This window comes from Macaca mulatta, chromosome 10 (assembly GCF_049350105.2).
Source record: "Macaca mulatta isolate MMU2019108-1 chromosome 10, T2T-MMU8v2.0, whole genome shotgun sequence".
Lineage (NCBI taxonomy): Eukaryota > Metazoa > Chordata > Mammalia > Primates > Cercopithecidae > Macaca > Macaca mulatta.
This window is the reverse complement of record NC_133415.1, coordinates 35,586,870-35,606,572: the sequence shown is the minus strand read 5'-3', so window position 1 is coordinate 35,606,572 and position 19,703 is coordinate 35,586,870. Positions and strand designations below refer to the sequence as shown.

General features: G+C 48.6%; 2 protein-coding genes and 1 pseudogene across 2 annotated transcripts in view; 1 reads left to right on the top strand and 2 right to left on the bottom strand.

Annotated features, from left to right (window-relative positions):
- LOC114670397 (phosphatidylinositol 3,4,5-trisphosphate 3-phosphatase TPTE2-like) overlaps positions 1–19,703 on the bottom strand; it is a 314,879-nt pseudogene that overhangs the window by 144,363 nt on the left and 150,813 nt on the right.
- LOC114670308 (putative inactive beta-glucuronidase protein GUSBP11) overlaps positions 1–19,703 on the top strand; it is a 129,868-nt gene that overhangs the window by 49,555 nt on the left and 60,610 nt on the right. Inside the window, exons 16-17 of the mRNA XM_077951015.1 lie at positions 1,711–1,789; positions 6,088–6,206. The gene's annotated coding sequence lies outside the window, so the exon portion shown is untranslated. The remainder of the gene's footprint in view (positions 1–1,710; positions 1,790–6,087; positions 6,207–19,703) is intronic.
- LOC114670406 (ral-GDS-related protein-like) overlaps positions 1–19,703 on the bottom strand; it is a 117,135-nt gene that overhangs the window by 66,525 nt on the left and 30,907 nt on the right. The window lies entirely within an intron of this gene.

Sequence of the window (19,703 nt, the reverse complement as noted above, 5' to 3'; positions counted from 1 at the left end):
TTTGCTCTTTTTGCCCAGGCTGGAGTACAATGGTGCAATCTCAGCTCACTGTGACCTCTGCCTCCCAGGTTCACGTGTTTCTCCTGTCTTAGCCTCCCAAGTAGCTGGGATTACAGGCATGTGTCACTACACTTGGCTAACTTTTTTGTGTTTTCATAGTAGAGACGGGGTTTGCCATGTTGGCCAGGCTGATCTCGAACTCTTGACATCAGGTGATTCACCCGCCTTTGCTTCCCAAAATTTTGGGATTACAGGCATAAGCCACCACAACCAGCCTGCATTTTCATATAAATTTAGAATTAGCCGGGCGTGGTGGCAGACATCTGTAATCCTAGCACTTGGAGGGACTGAGGCGGGAGGATTGCTTGAGCCCAGGAGTTTGAGGCTTCAGTGAGCTGTAATTGCACCACTATACTCCAGCTTAGACAACAGAGCAAGACGCTTTCTAAAAACAAAATTAGAATCAGCTTGTCACTATTTATTAAGAAATATGTTGAGATTCATCCTAATGATGACTGTTTGTTTAAAAAAAAAAAAAAAAGCGCTGGACGCAGTGGCTCACATCTGTAATCCCAGCACTTTGGGAGGCCGAGGCAGGCCAATCACAAAGTCAGGAACTCGAGACCATTCTGGCTAAAACCGTGAAGCCCCATCTCTACCAAAAATACAAAAGAAAAGAAAAAAAGCCGGGCGTCGTGGCGGGCACCTGTAGTCCCAGCTACTTGGGAGGCTGAGGCAGGAGAGTGGCGTGAATGCGGGAGGCAGAGCTTGCAGTGAGCCGAGATTGCACCACTGCACTCCAGCCTGGGTGACAGAGCGAGACTCTGTCTCTAAAGAAATAAATAAATAAGAAAAGAAAGAAATCTGTTTAGATTTTGATAAGAATTACATGTAATCTAGAAATTACTTTGAGGAGAACTGATCTTTATGATATTGAGTATTCCAATCCATGAAGATGGTATATTTCTCCAGACTCACACAAATATTAATGAATGCAAAAGAAAACATCAGGATGGTAGGGTTGTTGATGCAGAGAACACCCATGGGAATGTCATTCTGGCACTACTTGCCTTCTAAGGGCTGCCTCTGCTCCTTACTTCCTTTTTCTGGGTTGCCCGATTATTATGTGAACTTATCCTATGCCCAGTGCTGATTGATTCAAGGGAACGCACCTGCCCAGGCCAGTCCAATAAATGTCCTTACACAGATTTTTCAAACGGAGACTGAAAGAGAGTTGAACTAGGCCATCTGATTGCAAAATATAAAATTTAGGAGCTCCTGGTAACCGTGCTTCAGATTATGTGAACTAGAGGGTTGGGGGAATTGCTGAGAAATAAGGACAAATCTCAAAGAAACGGAGACATGACAAGAGAAGAGAGTGGTGTTTGAGTCTCTGGCTCCACAGAGTTCTTAAGGCCAATGAGTTCTGAGAGATAGTCAGAACGATCTTGTTTATGAATTCCATGAGACAGTCCATAAATCTGTCTTTAGGCTTAAGCTAGTTTGAGTGGCGTTTCTGTCACTTGGAACAAGAGTCCTGACTACTGCAGTGCAGTGAAGTTAAAAGGTATAGCCTCAATAGGTGAGCTAGCTCACTTTAAAAGGCTTCCAGTTTGAATTACACTCCATTCCCTCTGGTGCCCCTAGAAAGAGCCTTCTCTAACACAGGCCAGGAGCTAGCAGACATGCTTTTGTTTTTTTTCTTTGCAGAAATGTTACTGCCTTGATTTGGGACAGATTATCAGAGTTGGGCACCGTTATCCTCTCTATCATACAGGATTTATCACTTGTAAGTATTTGTCTTATGTTTGGATGCTACATTTTGGTTAGAATTTAATGATCATATCTCTCATCAAGATTACCCACATGATCACTCTAAGGCTGTTGTAAGCCTAACTGACAAGTATTCCATATGTCAAGATGTCAAGTGCAACCCAAAAGATGTAAGCACCAAATGGGACTGAGAGAAATGCTAAAAATCTTCACCCTTACTGCCTTTCTTGATGATAACCATGCATCCTGTGAGGGAAATAGTGTTATAGTGATAGAAAGTAAGGTTCTGAAATTGGAAGAGATTGGGGGCCAGGTGTGGTGGTTCACACCTATAATCTCAGCATTTTGGGAGGCCAAGGTGGGTGGATTGCTTGTACGCAGGAGTTCCAGATGAGCTGGGCAACATTGTGGGACCCCATCTCTAAAAAAAAAAAAAAAAAAAAAAAAAAATTGGTGTAGTGGCACACGCTTATAATCCCAGCTACTCAGAAGGCTGAGATGGGAGGATCACTTGAGGAGGTCAAGGCTGCAGTGAGCTGTGATCATGTCACTGCACTCCAGCCTGGGTGACAGAGTGAGAACCTGTCTCAAAAAAAAAAAAAAAAAAAACCTTGGAGGGAAGAATTTTTGAAGATACTGTCATGCAGGGAAAGGGTGTGCCGTGTATATGCAGAGGGTCCTCAGCTTTCCAAACTTAACTCTGGAACAGGCTACCTTTCATACATTTTATATACTGTATACTGACAGACCCAACACAGTTTTCAAAGGACACATTTGAGCCTTTTTTTAAAAAAGTTTTTTTAAGACAGAGTCCTGCTCTGTTGCCCAGGCTGGACTGCAGTGGCACAATCTTGGCTCACTGAAACCTCCACCTCCTGGGTTCAAGTGATTCTCCTGCTTCAGCCTCCCAAGTAACTGGGACTGCAGGTGCGTGCCACCATGCCCAGCTATTTTTTTGTATTTTTAGTAGAGGTGGAGTTTCACTGTGTTAGCCAGGATGGTCTCAATCCCCTGGCCTGGTGATTCCCACCACCGCCTCGGCCTCCCACAGTGCTGGGATTACAGACGTGAGCCTCTGCGCCTGGCTGTACTACTATGAATAGGTCTTAATAGGTTTTAATTGTTAATTATTTTTAAATTGATTTCAAAAATCTTCTACAACATGGATGAAACTTGAAGATATTATACTTAGTGAAATAGGCCAGCCACAAACAAATGTCATTTGAATCCACTTTTATGAGGTACCTAGAATTGGCAAATTCACATAGACAGAAAGTAGATTTGAGGTTATCAGGGCGAGGGGGAAGGATGAATGGGGGACTGTAGTTAATGGGTTTAGAGTTTCTGTTTGGGAAGATGAAAGAGTTCTGGAGATGGATGGTGGTGAAGGTTGCCCAATAGTGTGAATGTAGTTAGTGCCAACGAGCTGTACGTTTAAAACTAAAGTGGAAATATTGATGCTATGTATGTTTGAGTGCAATTATAAAAATGGATCCAGGTGTGGTGGCTCACACCTGTAATCCCATCACTTTGGGAGGCCGAGGATAGTGGATCACCTGAGGTTGGAATTTCAAAACCAGCCTGGCCAACGTGGAGAAACCCTATCTCTACTAAAAATACAAAAAATTAGCCAGGCGTGGTGGTGCACGCCTGTAATCCCAACTACTTGGGAGGCTCAAAAAACCCAAATCAAAAACAAAAAGAAAAATTAGCCAGGCGTGGTGGTGCATGCCTGTAATCCCAACTGCTTGGGAGGCTCAAGAAACCAAAATCAAAAACAAAAAGAAAAATTAGCCAGGCGTGGTGGCACATGCCTGTAGTCCCAGCAACTTGGAGGCTGAAGTAGGAGAATCACTTGAACCTGGGAGGCGGAGGTTGCAGTGAGCCAAGATGCCGCCACTGCACTCCAGCCTGGGTGACTGAGCGAGACTCCATCTCAAAAAAACAAAGTTTTTCTTGAAAATAAAAAATAAAGGTCAGTCACAGTGGCTTAGGCCTGTAATCCTAGCACTTTGGGAGGCGGAGGTAGGTGAATCATGAGCTCAGGAGTTTGAAACCATAATGGCCAACATGGTGAAACCCTATCTCTACTAAAAATACAAAAATTAGCTGAGCTTGGTGGTGTGCGCCTGTAGTCCTAGCTAGTTGGAGGCTGAGGCAGGACTGTCCGTTGAACCTGGGAGGCGGAGATTGCAGTGAGCCGAGGTCACATCACTGTGCTCCAACATGCCGACAGAGCAAGACTCTGTCTCAAAAAAGAAAAAAGAAAATCTCGCTGGGCATGGTGGCTCATGCCTATAATCCCAGCACTTTGGGAGGCCCAGGAGCTCGAGACCAGCCTGGGCAACATGGTGAGACCCCATTTCTACAAAACAGTATTACAAGAAAAATAGCTGGGCGTGGTAACACATGCCTGTGGTCCCAGCTACTCAGGAGGCTGAGGTGTGAGGATCACTTGAGCCCAGGAGATCAAGGCTGCAGTGAGCTGTGATGGCGCCACTTCACTCCAGTTTGGGTGTCAGAGTGAGATCCTGTCTCAACAATTAAATAAACAAATAAACAAAGAAAAATCTTATGTTCACATCACAAAACCAATCACCAATTACTAGACCAGCTTCTAAGGTAGAAACACTCCAGTCTGAACCCCTGGCAGGGAGCTTGCACCCAGTAAGCCCCAGCTCAACACCACATCCTTGTACCAAAGAGAGTTTGAGATTAAAATCCAGAAAAGCAAAGTTCACTCTTCTTATGGTTTTGGAGTCTCAGAAGGTGGTTTTATTGTTTCTTAATTATATTGAGCCTTCTTTTAGCTTTAAAGGGAATGTGACCATGTACGGTGGCTTATGCCTGTAATCCCAGCACCTTGGGAGGCCAAGGTGGGCAGATCACCTGAGGTCAGGAGTTCGAGACCAGCCTGGCCAACATGGTGAAACCCCATCTCTACTGAAAATACAAAATTAGCTGGCTGTGGTGGCACATGCCTGTAATCCCAGCTACTCTGGAGGCTGAGACAGAATTGCCTAGAACCTGGGAGTCAGAGTTGTAGTGAGATCATGCCAGCCTGGGCGACAGAGCGAAATTCTGTCTCAAAGCAAAAAAAAAAAAAAAAAAAAAAGAATGTCTAAATGCAGTAGCTAAGTATGCAGAAGCCATTTCAGTGTGGGAGGCGAGGTGACTGAGTCCAGGGACTCCAGGTTTCTGGCTGAGGGGCTGAGACCGCCCATGGTCATTGTGATGAGATGAAGATGGAAAGTGAGCTGGGCTGGGGGAAGGTGGTCATTTCCTCTGGATGTGATTAATTTGAGAGTCCTGTTAGGTAGTTCACTGGGCATGGTCAGTAGGCAGTTGAGCTGAGAGGGTTTGGAGCTGGGATAGACTCCAGCCTCACCATGTGGGCAAGAGTAGGGGTCACAGAGTGTGAAGATGGCCAAGAAAGAGGACTGGGTGGGGGTCTGGGGGAGTCAGCAGCCAGGCATAGGCCATGGAGAAACAGATGCCAGGGGAAGAGGAAAGGGGAGTCAGACCCCAAGGGGAAAAGAGTCACTGGAAGGAGGGGCCAACCCCGTGTCACATCCAGCAGAGACACCAGGTACAGCAGAAGGACTATGGACATGACCATGAGGAGTGCCTTTTTGGCCATGACCTGGGAGAGATGGGGGTGAGAGCATGGGGGACCACACCATGTCCCCAGTATACAAAACAGTGCCTGGTAGACGGGATGGATTTATGGATGGACGGACAGGTGAATGGATGGATGAATGGACAGATGATAGATGGATGCAAAGACAGATGAATAGATGGACAGATGCATAGATGGACGGATGGACAGATGGAATGAATGATCAGAAAAGACTTCATGAACAATGTGAGACTGAGCTGCATCTCCCTGGATAGATATAAAAGCAGAAGTATCTCATCTTGAGTCGGGAATGACCCAGTGTCCTGGTCCAGGGAGGAAGTCAGCCTGGCAGCCTGGCTTGACTGGGGACACTTGTGGTGGATTTCAGAGGCCCTTAAAATGGGGCCAAGTGAGGTTGGGCAGGTCTGAGCCAGCTCAGCACTCCTCAGCCACACCACACAGCTGCTTCAGGGGATCTGTCACTGAGGAAGTTGCTGGGACCCACTGGGCCAGCGTTACCATCGGCACCAACAGCTTCAGAGAGTGGGACACAGGCTGGGGTGACTCCAAGGTTGTGGGCGGCACCTGCTGCAGAGAAGGGACATGCACAGAGACACTACTGGGATACTGGGCACCCCCTGCCCTGTGCCTAGGTCACAACCTCCACACTGCAGCCCTGTGCCCCTCACACCCAGCAGGTTCCTGCTCCAGCACAGCTCCTGGACTGGCCCCAGGTGCTGGCCCCGGAGGTTTCAATCCAAGCATAATTTACCGAGGCATGTGTTTGGCAGCGGGACCCAGCTCACCGTTTTAGGTAGGTGGATCTGACAACCTTCCCCAGCCTGTCCCACCCTCTCCTGTCTCTGGAAAAGTCTGTTTTCTTTCTCTGGGGCTTCTTCCCCTCTGCCCTCCAAGTCTTAAGCATGGAGCCCTTCCTTTCTCCATGGAGTTTGGGGGAAGCGGGCTAGTCTCAGGGTATCCTGCAGGAAGGGCCCCCACAGAGGGAGCAGCCGCCTTCAGGTTCCAACAGCAGGACACAGCCTGGTCCCGGTGCGTGTGCTGGGATTGGGCAGGGTTAGGGCTCCTCCCCTCTCCCAGGGCAGATGTCTGAGTGAGGGACAGAGGCCAGTTCTGATGAGGGGCCCTGCAGTAGCCTTAGAGACAGTCCCCGGGACCCCAGGATCTAGGCTGAGGGCTTGATGGTCCTCTAGCCTCGGAGGGCCACACGGGGTCCTGGGGACACAGGGGTCACCCCAAGGGGAGACCAATGGAAGGCACAGAGAGGACTGTGGGTCTAGGCTGCAGCTCTGTGGCTTGTGCTGGGTCAGGACCTGGGGACACCGAGGAACAGGTGAGACTGGGTGAGGTCCGAGAGTCCAACTCTCCCAGGACAGTCACAAGAAAGGACAGGGTCTCTTGGGGCAGAGATGTGACTGTCCCTGGAGTCCTGTCACCTCTGGGGCCTGGTATCTCTCTGTTCACGGGTCGACCGCCCGCCTTCATTTGAAGAAGGGCACCTTAGACTCAGGAGGTGACTAGCGGGACATAAATGGGGGTGCAGAGAACTCTAGGGCCACCAGGTGAAGTCCAGGGGCATCAGCGGCTGCTGGGGTGGGCATGGGGGCTGTGGTGACCCGAAGTCTGGGCAAGCAGTCCCAAGAACCCAGCCGATGTGAAGGATCCTGTGGTCGGGCTGGTAGGACGGGGGCGTCGGCAGAGCCCCAGGGTTTGTCTGAGTGGAGCCTGTGCTTTACCAGGAGAGGTGAGTGGGCCAAGCTGGGGCACAGCTTGTTGCCCCAGGGGGTGGGAGGCTCCAGGCCATGCCACCCCACACTGTGCCAGAACAGTTTTGTGTGCTGTGGGAGAGACTCCTAGATTCCTAATTCAGACTCCAGAAAGCAGGAAGGAGGGAGCACAGCGTGCCCTGGGTACACACGGGGAAACCGAGGCTGTAAAGGAAATGACTGGGCCAGGATGCCTGGGAAAGGTGACTTGGGAGGGCCCCTAGGAAGGTGCAGGGTTGTCTGCTCTCCAGAGGGCTCTAGTGGAAAGGAGGGAATTAAGATGGGGGGAGAGACTCTGGGTGCACCAGCTGGCCACACCATGAACCCTCCCAGAGACTTTAGACAGAGAGAGGTGCTCCACAGCACCCCACGCTACCTCTGCCATCTCTCACCCCCTCCTTTGTCCACACAGGTCAGCCCAAGGCCACCCCCTCAGTCACTCTGTTTCCGCCATCTTCTGAGGAGCTGGAAGCCAACAAGGCCACACTGGTGTGTCTCATGAGTGACTTCTATCCAGGAATCTTGACGGTGATCTGGAAGGCAGATGGTACCCTCATCACCCAAGGCATGGAGATGACTGCGCCCTCCAAACAGAGCAACAAGTATGTGGCCAGCAGCTATCTGAGCCTGACGCCTGAGCAGTGGAGGTCCCGCAACAGCTTCAGCTGCCAGGTCACGCATGATGGGAGCACCGTGGAGAAGACATTGGCCCTTGCAGAATGTTCATAGGTTCCCAACCCGTCCCCCATCTACGGGGGCCTGGAGCTGCAGGATCCCAGGGGAGGGGTCTCTCTGCATCCCAAGCCATCCAGCCCTTCTCCCTGTACCCAGTAAACCCTCAATAAACATCCTTTGTCAACCAGAAATCCTGCTCCCTCTCTTCATTTCTTATCTCTCATACAATTTGATGCTTCTCCTGGGTTCTCAGTGTGGCGTTGGGGGAATCCTGGCACCAGTGGGAAAGCAGCCTGGAGGAGAGGATCACAGGCTCCCAGGCGTGTCCCCTGGGGACATAGGCCAGGATAGGAGGAGTCGGCTCACTGAACACCGGTCCATCCATTCTCTCCCACCTCCCCTTCCTCCTTGCAGCTCACCCTCCAACTCGCTGCCTGTGTTTTGGAGGGAGCTATTTCTGGCTGAGCCTCCAGATACACCTTCTGTCCCTGTCCTGGTCTGGACCTTCCCCTGACCCACGGCCTCTCTTTCCTCAGCCTGGAAATCCTACTCTAGGCCTGGAGTCCCTCTGCTTCTGGCTCTGGCCCCTGGAATGCCGTCCTTCCTCTCTGCCCAACTCCCCACCCCCAAGGGCTGGACTGTCTAGGACACTCCCACACCATCAAATTCATGAGCTCTTAAATTTGGGGCCCACTTTGATTTTTCACCTGACAGCAGGTTCAGAGGTGTGAGAAAAATAGGAGGAAGTCAGGAAGGAAACACACATGAAAGGCCTGCTAGAGGCTCAGGACACTTGTAAAAGATAGGCTGTGAGCTCCCCAGGAACAAGTGCAAGAAGGGTAATAGGTGCTCCATCATTTCTTTCTTTCTTTTTTTTTAGATGGAGTCTCGCTCTCGCCCAGGCTGGAGTGCAATGGCACGATCTTAGCTCACCATAACCTCTGCCTCCCCGGTTCAACGAATTCTCCTGCCTCAGCCTCCTGAGTAGCTGGGATTACAGGTACATGCTACAACATCCAGCTAATGTTTGTATTTTTATTAGAGACAGGTTTTCACCAGTTGTTCAGGCTGGTGTGCTCCATCATTTCCAAGAGATTACACAAGTCTTTGCTCGAGGGAAGTTGGTGTTTTCAATGCTGAGGCCAGGCAGCTCATCATAATTAAAAGTGGGGATGTGTTTTACCCAAGGCCTCACTACTGAGGGATTTGGGCTCTGACATGTGCACAGGTGACTGCCTGGCAGCCCTAGGACATGGAGATTTTCTCAGATGTTTGGCGTAGAAAGTCACTGACCATCTTTGGAGGAAGCATCATTTTTGGGAAACACTTCTCCATTGGATCCTGAGCTTCAAGTGGAAAACCAGGTCCTGTGATGGGAATTTCTCTGTGAGGTTCCCTGGGTCTGGGGCTCCAGCTGCTCTCTGAGAAGAAGGTGTAGGGGGAGAGCATGGCCCAGCCACACCCAGCCCCTCCTGCATGGTTCCTGCTGAGCAGGGTGTTAGAGGGGTGGGGGCACCACCAGTGGTCAGGCCTGTGTTTCTGATGGTGGGGCCAAGGAAGGACACTCAGGGCATCCTAGGGAGTCTCTCCGATGGCTCCTGTTTGACTTTCCTGTGGCTGCTGTCACAAATGACTGCTAATTTAGAGGCTTAAAGCATCACGTGTTGATTCTCTCCCTGGTGTGGAGTCAGACATCCAAAATGAATCCTAGAGTGGTAAAATCAGGGTGCTAGGCAGGCCAGGCTCCTTCTGAGGGCTCTGGGGAGAATCCATTTCCAGGATTTTTCCAGCTTCTAGAGGACACCCTGGGCTCCTGGCCCCTTCCTCCAACTTCAAAGCCAGAGCTCAGCACCTTCAAGTCTCTCTCCCACGCTTCTCTCTCTCTCCCCACCGTCTTCTCTCACCCTCCCTCTTTCTCTCCCTTTCTTCCCCTCCACCCCCACACCTGCTCTCACTCTGATCCTCCTGCCTCCTTCTTTCCCTTATAAAGACCGCACCTTGGACCCACCCAGATAACCCAGGATCATCTTCCACCTCAGGCTCCTTCACATCCTCACATCTGTAAAGTCCCTGTGGCCACACAACACTGCACATGGACAGGTCCTGGGACTGGGACACAGCCATCCCTGGGCCCTAATTCAGCCACCCACAGCTCCTTTCCCTCCTTCTTCTCTCCTCCGGGTGTAAGAAGGGAATGCAGAGAGGTTGGTCAATGAATACACACCTACAGTTAGATGCAAGGAGTGTGTTCTAATGTTGGATAGCAGAGTAGGGTGGCTATGGTTAGCAATAATGTATTGTATATTTCAAAATAGCTACAAGAGAGAACTTCAAATATACACAACACATAGAAATGGTAAATACTCAAGGCCATACTCCAAATTCACTGTCTTAATGATGACATGTTGGATCCATGGAACCAAACAGTACATGTGCCTCATAAAAATGTTCAATATTATGTATCAGTATAATATTTTCTACAAATAAGAAAGCAAAAAAAAAGAAGTTAAGCATAAACTAGGTATTTGACCTAGCAATTCCATCGCTAGGAATTTATCTAGAAGAAATGAAAGCATGTGTTCAAAAAGACGTATACATAAATGTTCTCAGCAACCTCACTCACTCCAGGCAACAACTGGAAACAACCCAAGTGTCCGTCAGCTAGAGAATGGATAGACCCATGTGGTGTGTGCATACAGTGGAGTGCTGCTCAGTTATACAAAGAAAAGAAACTGGATACAGGCCACAGGAGGGATGAACTTCAAAACATTACAGTAAGTGAAAGAAGTAAAACTCCATGAGGGAAGTTGGTGGGTATGGACATAGTTTTGAACTGGCAGAATTTTTCTGTGTTCATCGGGGTATTATGTGTTGAGTCCCTATTGATCAGGTACTGTGCTAGGTACGGCCATTAGAGAAATGAGAAGCAGACACCAGCTCCATTTTGATGAGACTCACCCGATCAGCCATTTCTGATGAACACTCAGGTACCCTGACTCTCACTGCTCACATTTGTAGGCTTTACTTAATGCCACTTAAACCTCCCTATTCCCCAAGTCTTCTTTCTTTTCCATTTTGTTTTTTAGACAGAGTCTTGCTCTGTCACCCATGCTGGAGTGCAGTGGCACCATCTTAGCTCACTGCAACATCTGTGTCCTGGGTTCAAGCAATTCTCCTGCCTCAGCCACCCGAATAGCTGGGATTGTAGGGCCCACTGCAACACCCAGCTAATTTTTGTATTTTTAGTAGAGACGGGGTTTTGCCATGTTGGCAAGGCTGGTCTCGAACTCCTCCTGACCTCAGGTGATCCGCCTTCGTCGGCCTCCCAAAGTGTTGGGATTACGGGTGTGAGTCATCACACCTGGCCTCCAAGTCTCCCTCTTTCTAGCTCCCCTCTTTAGACACAGCTTTTTAAAGCAATCTCTGCCTTACGCATGGCTTCAATTGTTTTTTATATGCTCTGATGACAATAAAATTTAAATATTATTTATATATAGCAGCTATATTTTACATGACACCTCATTCACTACGATTGTAAATTCAAAGTTGCTCTAAGAAAGTAATAACTAGGCCGGGCGCAGTGGCTCAAACCTGTAATCCCAGCACTTTGGGAGGCCAAGACGGGCGGATCAGGAGGTCAGGAGATTGCGACCACCCTGGCTAACACGGTGAAATCCCGTCTCTACTAAAAAAAAAGTACAAAAAACTAGCCAGGCGAGGTGGCGGACGCCTGTAGTCCCAGCTACTCGGGAGGCTGAGGCAGGAGAATGGTGTAAACCCAGGAGGCAAAGCTTGCTGTGAGCTGAGATTGTGCCACTACACCCCAGCCTGGGTGACAGAGCAAAGACTCTGTCTCAAAAAAAAAAAAAAAGGAAAGTAATAACCAAAAAGTTGTCATATTTTAGTATGCAAATTTTAGGAAATTTCCGTAATGGTTTGACTGTGTATGTGTTTTTTTTAAAAACATGACTTGTGATGTCACAGAATGGAGTTATCCTACAGAGGTTTCTATCTAACTTTCTACCAGAGAGCTCCATTTGAATGCAATACTTAAGAGTCCAAAGATATGCCTTTTTGTTGTTGTTGTTGTTTTTGTTTTTGAGACGGAGTCTCGCTCTGTCACTCAGGCTAGAATGCAGTGGCACGATCTTGGCTCACTGCAAACTCCACAACCTGGGTCCAAGTGAGTCTCCTGCCTTAGTCTCCTGAGAAGCTGGGACTACAGGCACCCACCATCGCACCTGGCTAATTTTTGTATTTTAGTAGAGATGCAGTTTCACCATGTTGGCCAGGCTGGTCTCAAACCCCTGACCTCATAATCCACCCAGCTCGGCCTCCCAAAGTGCTGGGATTACAGTCGTGAGTCATTGCACCCAACTGAAAACTATCTTATTCCCCATACCTATTCCTCTTCCTACATTCTCTGTGTAGGAGAAAGTCATTGCTATTTACCCAGTCCTCAAACTAGAGCCTCAGCAGCTTGTTTTTCCTTTTACTTGCCCTGTTCTTCCACATCTAATCATCTAGCGCTTCCTGTTCTCTCTCCCAAATGATCACAACATTCTTCCATATACTGCAGTCATTTCCACTGCTTTTATCCTTACCTGTTCTTCCAGATGAACATAATGTCTCTCTCTCTTTTTTTTTTTTTTTTTTTTTTTTTTTTTGAGACAGAATCTCTCTCTTTGGCCCAGGCTGGAGTTCAATGGCATGATCTTGGCTCACTGCAACCTGTAACTCCCAGGTTCAAACAATTCTCCTGCCTCAGACTCTTGAGTAGATGGGACTACAAGTGCCCGCTACCACGCCAGGCTAATTTATATATTTTCAGTAGAGATGGGGTTAGTGATCCACCCCACTCAGGCTCCCAAAGTGCTAGGATTACGGGCATGAGCCACCATGCCTAGTTGTACCAGGGTTTTCTATTGAGTTTCTTGCCAAGGGTGACATCCAGTAATAACTCCCCTGCACTTTCCTCAGGACTGGAAAGCTCAAGCAGCCCAGGGTGAATAAAAGCCTGAGTAGTGCCTTCACCACAGAGGGGCAGGGTGGCCACAAGGTGGCCTGTTGTATCGACCTGTTGTATCGACTCCACCTGTAGCTGGTGCAGGGGGAAGGTGGCGCCCTGTTATGAATCTGTTATTTATGAGGCTGTGGCTGCTGCAACATCAGAATCCATACTGTAGAGCCCGGCAAGCTGGATGTGGGAGCCACGGAGGGCCACGAACTGCAGCACATCAGCAACCAAAACATGCCCACAGGTAAAAAAGCCACGGGTGTCGTTTACTCTCTGGCAAACCTATGGCCACCCTCACCCCCTTCCCATAGCCTCATCCCCAGAGACATCCTCAGCTTCCAGCTCCCTCCTGCCCATAGCCAGTTTTCCCAGATCTGGGGCATGGGGGCAAAGGCTGACTCTGCCTCTTGTCTTTGTCATTGAGGCTTTTTTGATCTAGAAAAGGGAGAGCCCGTTTTGCAATGAAAATTCAAATACCCCAATTTTGGAATCCCCATCCCATTCTTTAGCTTACCTGGCAGGCCAGTTTGGTACCTAAATAGAGGAATCAGGTAAGGGTCAGATTGTTTCTTTTCTACCATCCCTTAAGGTAGCTTATTTTTTTTAATTTTTATTTATTTATTTATTTAGTTAGTTAGTTAGATGGAGTCTTGGTCTGTTGCCCTGGCTGGAGTGCAGTGGTGTGATCTCAGATCACTGCAACCTGTGTTTCCTGGGTTCAAGTGATTCTTTAACCTCAGCCTCCTGAATAGGGACTACAGGTGCCCGCCACTACACCTGGTTATGTTTTTGTATTTTTAGTAGAGACGGGGTTTCACCGTGTTCGCCAGAACGGCCACAATTTCCTCACCTTGTGATCCACCTGCCTCGGCCTCCCAAAGTTCTGGGATTATAGGCATGAGCCACGGCGCCCAGCCCACATCTTCCATTTCTTTGCACTGTGTGTGCGTCCACTGAGTCAGTGGCTGCTCATGCTCGCCCCAGCCCCCGACAGTGGGACAGTCCATCACGGGGATCAGTACCTGGTGAGTGCTGAGCCTCACTCACCTAGCTGTGCAGGAGGTCTCCAGTGAGGGTGATGGGCACCAGGCTAATGATAATGTTGTCCTGAGTTCTGATGTGGCACTGGCCCTTTTCTGTCTGCTATGGATTGGAGCATCTCTTTTTATTCATTTCTTTATTTTTTGGAGACAGTCTCACTCTGTCACCCAGGCTGGAGTGTGCAGTGGCTCAATCTTAGCTCACTGCAACCTCCACCTCTCAGGTTCAAGCGATTCTGCAGCCTCAGTCTCCCAAGTAGCTGGAATATCAGGTATGGGCCACCATGCCTGGCTAATTTTTGCATTTTTAGTAGAGACAGGCTTTCACCATGTTGGCCAGGCTGGTCTCAAACTCCTGACCACAGGTGATCTACTGCCTTGGCCTCCCAAAGTGCTGGGATTACAGGTTTGAGCCACCACACCCAGCCATGGATTGGAGCATTTCTAAGGCTTGAGGTAGTCATATTATGAAATACAATGCAGTATCTTCCTGATCTTCCCTGCTTTGACCAAGTGCTGAGGAATGAGCCCAGCACTGACAGATGTTGACCTACACTGTTCTACATGATCCCTTACACTTCTCAGAATCTGTGAGCTGACCAGAAGCCTGTGGGCTTTCTATGTGTATTTCACAGTAATGTCCATGCCAACATCTCTTGTTCCCTGTACCTTTTGCTACCCAGGGTTATGTGACCACTGGGGCCCCATTTGATGATGGGCAAAGTTTGGCAGCTTATAGGCCACACAGTTCCAGGGGCACACATAGGTGCTGGAACTCCCTGGTGTGGGGTCCTATCAGCAAGCCTGAGTGATGACACAGTTGAGTCATACAGACCATCAACATTGGGACCCATTTCTGGGTTCACTTTTGCCTCTTCCATTCAGGAGGTCAAAATCTGGGTTCACTCCTTTCTGCACGCTCTCCATCTAAGGAGTAGGGATATTAAACTGACCTTCAGGTAGAGCTGTGGTGAGGGAAGGAAGAGGTCATTTATGTAAAGAGTATGGTGGAGCTGAAGTTTCTCTTCCTTTCTATTAGAAGAATGACATGACTTGGGAGGCTGAGGTGAGAGGACCACATAGACCAGGAATTCAAGAAAAGTGACACTTGTACTGTGCTGGGCATGTGGGGCCACATTTTGGGGGGGAAAACACACATTTACAGACACAATCACAATCACGACACATTGATTCACCCCTAGCTACCTTCCAACCCTCCTGCACACAAACCCACACCATCTGAATGATATGGCTGTCTCCAGGGACTCTAGTGGATGATCACAGCTCTTCACTGAGCCATCTGTTTCTCACACTGCACTCCAGGTCCTCACTCCTATCAGGAACCTGAATCCAGGCAGTCTCTCCAGACAAAAACAGGCAAGAGAGCCCCCTGTGATCCATCACTTAGAATTGTCATCAGCAAGGGAGTGGTCTTAGAATATGTACAGTGTTAGAGAGGTGAATGACACACACTGGGGCCTGTCAGTGGGCAGGGGAAGGGAGAGCATCTGGATAAACAACTAATGCATGCAGGGCTTAATACTTAGGTGATGGGTTGACAGGTGCAGCAAAGCACCATGGCACAGTTTTACCCATGTAACCAACCTGTACATCCTGCACATGTATCGCAGAACTTAAAAAAAAAAAAATTAGGAGGTGGATGGATTGTCTGAAGTTAGGTGTTCGAAACCAGCGTGGCCAACCTGGTGAAACCCTGTCTCTACTGAAAATGCAAAAATGAGCTGGGTGTGGTGGCAGGTGCATGTAATCCCAGCTACTCAGGAGGCTGAGGCAGCAGAATCACTTGTACCCAGGAGGCAGAGCTTACAGTGAGCCGAGATTGAACCATTGCACTCCAGCCTGAGTGACTGAGCTAGACTCCGTCTCAAAAAAAAAGAAAAAAAGAGAGGAGCTGTAGAGAAATATCACAGGGTTAGTACTCATACCTCTGAGACCCCTTCTGAGTAGGGGTGAGCAAGACCTGGCCTTCCTGCCTGCCGAGAGCATGGTGTGGACATCATCCTAAATGCCTCAAATATGGAGTTTCATTGCTGTCTCTTGTCATCTCCATCTCTTTGTGCAATGATGGCAGTGACACCAGCAGAAATTGGTGAGGGGTCAGAACAGGAATCAGGTCCCCACTTGTCTGACACAGAGCAGACAGGACACAAGTCAGCAGGGATGGACTTCAGGGTCAGGACAGACACAGACAGGTCCCAGGCCTGATCTTCCTGGGGCTGGGACAGATGAGTTTTTCTTTTTCACCTCTTCTGGGAGTCACTTGAGGGATGGTCCTTGAGGAGACACTGTTGGCCAAGGGTTGTCTGGCCCAGAAATGTGTGTGTGGTCTTTTCTTTTTCTTTTTTTTTTTTCTTTTCTTTTGAGATGGAGTCTCACTCTGGAGTGAGTGGTGCGATCTCACTGGCTGGAGTGCAGTGGTGCGATCTCAGCTCACTGCAACGTCCACCTCCCAAGTTCAAGTAATTCTCCTGCCTCAGTCTGCTGAGTAGCTGGAATTACAGGCATGGGCCAGCATGCCCAGCTAATTTTTGTATTTATAATAGAGACGAGGTTTCTGCATGTTGGCCAGGCTGGTCTCGAACTCCTGACATCAGGTGATCCACTCGCCTCAGCCTCCCAAAATGCTGGGATTACAGGTGTGAGCCACCGTGCCTGGCTGAAATGTGTTATAATGGGACAGACCCCCTAACACTGGGCCTGTAGCTACAGCACTCCTGAGTAGCAGGGGAGGTGGGGAGGAACATGAGTTCCAGTGCACCAGGAGCTCAGCAAAGGGATGGTGACTGATTCCAGAGTCCAGCTCATCCTTGCAACCCTTCTGTGGAATCCAGAACACATCAGTTTCCATTTATTTTATAGAAGGTTTGGAATCTTCAGTGTCAAACTCTATCTGTGTTGTGTCTTCCCACAGGTTGGATAGAGGAACCCTGGCTATGGGCGTTTCCTGCCAGGGCAGTGACTGTGTCTTCCTCATTAGTCCTTATCCCAGAGGTCAGTCCTGGGGAGAACATGTTAGGCCCCATGGGCATTGCAGTGAACACATCCCTGGGATGAGTTCTAGGTCAGCCCTGGGCTGGGATCAAGTGCAGGTGTGGAAATGTTCCCTTCTCAGTCTGTCCAGCCTGTTGAGCCCTACACCAATCCTGGAGCCTGCCCCAGCTTCTGAGTCAGGGTTCCTGGAGATGAGGCTGAGCTCTTGAGGACAGTGAGGTGCCTCTGGCCCTCGGCTTCTGCTTCTCTGATCCTGTCTAGACAGGGTGTGCAGGGCCACGCTCTTCCCTTGTGTGCATGTATCCCCCCTGCAGGCATCCCTCTGGATCTGGATGTTGTCCTCATTGTTATATCCCCAGCCCCACACAGTGACTGGACCTTTTGCAGATGTCCATTAAGTAACCATAAATGTATGGTAGGAGCAGAGCTGCGAACTATTTTGCAAGAAAACACCAGGCGAGGGGGGTCATGTCTTCCTCATGTCTGGGTCTCCTGTGCCATCTAGTGCAGTTCTCCGTCATATATGTGCCTCTTCATATTTAAATACATTTAAATATTTACAATTAAAAGTTCAGGGCTGGGCATGGCGTCTCATACCTGTAATTCCAGCACTGTGGGAGGCCGGGGCGGGTGGATCAGCTGAGGTCAGGAGTTCGAGACCAACCTGGCCAACATGGTGAAACCCCATCTCTACTAAAAATGCAAAAATTAGCCCATGTGTGGTGGTGCATGCCTGTGAACCCAGCTACTCAGGAGACTGAGACAGAAGAATCGCCTGAATCCGGGAGGCGGAGGTTGCAGTGAGCCGAGATCATGCCATTGTATTCCAGCCTGGGCAGCAAGAGTGAAACTCTGTCTTGAAAAAAAAAGAATTCAGAACTTCATCACAACAGCCACCATGCAATCCCCCAGCAGCCTTCTGTTCATGCAGCAGAGAGATTTCCATCCCCGCAGAATGCTCTTTCACATCTGCTGTAAACCTGGCTGAGGGGCTGATTATTGAACTCCTCTAACTCAAAGCGTGCACCTTAAAGTGGGAATCTCAGGGCTGTGAGATTGGAGGTGAGACCTATAATGGGCCATTGGAAGGAAAAAGTTGAAAGGTGGTTCCTTCAGTTCCTCTTTCTCACTTGAAGGCTGGCAAGTGTGAGTAATGCCTTTCTAGAGACCTCTGACTCCCCAGAGACCAGGGAGAGTCTGGCAACACCGAGGGAAGGGCAGAATGATCTCCAGTGTGGCCTCACCTGGAGTAGGAGGGTGGGTGAGTTGCTCTCTGGAATAACTTCTTGTGGAGTTTTTGTCTCTGAAGATTGGCCAATGGACACCGTCCATGAGGACAGCTGCGATGAGGCAGACCTGCAGGTAGAGCATGATAGTCTAGGAGGATCTCTGGGAGCAGTTGGGTGACACCTGTTGCTTTGGAAATCAGGAAAAGGGCAATGAAGTCAGAAGCAAAGCAAATATGTGTAGAAGTGTGACTTGTTCCTTTTGTATTTTAATAAGATAGAGACGAGGTCATTTGCCTCCATGGGCTTTGTGTGCTGTGTTTGTAACCATTTTTTTTCTTGCTCTGGTGTTTAATGGTTACCAGAAGATCAGTTTTTCCTGTCTATGTCACAGCAAACATCAAAGCCTTGGTCTTTGACTTGGGAATGCAGAGTCTTATTAGGTCCAGGCACTGACTAAGATGCGAGATATCTGGTGAGACTCCCTCATGCTCACTACTTGAACATAGTTGTTTCTCTGAGATGGTCTCAGAATCTTCAGTCCCACGCTCCATATGCCACATCCAGCAAAGCTCCCTGAGGGACCCACAGTTTCCAACCACCAGGGCACTGACATTACCTCTGTGTTCTTTTAGGCCCCCTGAGGACCACCTGAGTTTAAAATCTCTACCACCAAGTGAGGAAGACAATGGTGATGCCCAGGTTAGACTCCCTTTCTTTGCATTCTAAGGAAATGCTGCTTTCCTGATGTGAGAAACAAACTCACCCATCCACACCCAAAGAATGGACTCAGAGGCCTGCAGAACAGAGAAAGTGAGAATTTTAATGATCATCTTGCAAGAGATAGAAATATATATATATTTATTTATGGTTGTCTTACTGCATTTTGTGGAAGCCCACAATGAATTGCCATCCTAGTCAGCTTAGGAGCTCTTCAAGTATTTGACTTATGACCTAAGTAGTTGGGCATGCTGAGAAGAACAGACGAAGCAAGCTATTTTGCAGGCTAGTAAACTTTCAACTTAGACTATACTTCTTTGTTAAAGTGAGGACAACTAAGCGGGGTGGAAGGGGGACCCAACAAGCCGGCATTGCCCATCCAACCACGAGCTTAGTATTTCTTCTGTCCTTTGCTGAGCTAAACAACTTCAAGGCACTTTGTCTTAAAAATGGACCACTGTATACACTATTTCCTTCACCTGATTTCTTTCCCTCTCAATTAATTTTGGTATAAGGATATGATGGGACACATTATGTACAACATACACAATAGTCCTTCTTGGGGTGGAGTTCACTGGGAATGTCTTCCCATCTAATACATGACATGGTAGGATGTTTTTGAATGACAGCATCCATCATCAACTGTAATGCAGAGGCATTTTCCTCCACACAAGTTTTCCTCTTTGAATTAGGCATTGTGAGTTTACCAATCTAAATCAACTTCAAAGAAATTCTGTGAGAAAAGCTCTTGTCTTTTCCATGCATGTCCTCTATGCTAGAGTGTTTTGTCTTTGACATGGACTCAACCACTGTTTCAAAAGTAGTTTTCTGAAGTCA